Source organism: Stenella coeruleoalba (assembly GCF_951394435.1).
Source record: "Stenella coeruleoalba genome assembly, chromosome: 18".
Lineage (NCBI taxonomy): Eukaryota > Metazoa > Chordata > Mammalia > Artiodactyla > Delphinidae > Stenella > Stenella coeruleoalba.
This window is the reverse complement of record NC_137164.1, coordinates 21,101,374-21,102,002: the sequence shown is the minus strand read 5'-3', so window position 1 is coordinate 21,102,002 and position 629 is coordinate 21,101,374.

Here is a 629-nt window from a genome sequence, read left to right as displayed (position 1 = left end):
ACGGGCTCTAGGTGCGCGGGCTTCAATAGTTGTGGCACGCGGGCTCAGTAGTGCATTCTTAACCACTGCACCACCAGGGAAGCCTAGTAAGCATGTATTTAAGACGAAAATATAGTATTTCTTCAGTGCAGGTTTATTAAATACCTTATAGAACAGAGTCTTAACTTGTTTTGATTTTTTTTCTGCTTCTTGAAAGAGTAATGCAGTTGTTGAAGCTTCTAACCAAGAAAGAAACTTGAAGAACTGGGAGACTTGGTCCCCTTGTTTCCAGGGCCATGACTACAAGTCATCCATCCCCTTGGGTATCGCTACATGTGGCAAAGGGATTTTTAGCTTTGAAAACCAAAATGACGAAAGTGGATTTTTTTGTTTGCTTGTGGGTTTGTGTAATCATTGATGCTAAGTGTTGGCGGATTGTTATATAAAAAATGGCTTCTTTTCTCCGTATTTATTCATGTACTAGAAATAGTGTATATTATATAAAGGCTATAAAAGTTTTCATAAGCCTTTATATTTTGAGCTCTTTATATAAACATTGTTGGAATATGTGGCATAAACTGGTTTCAGTATTTAATAAACTGGAGTGATATATAATAGTAAAAAATGCTCCGTGGTTATTTCAGATGAAT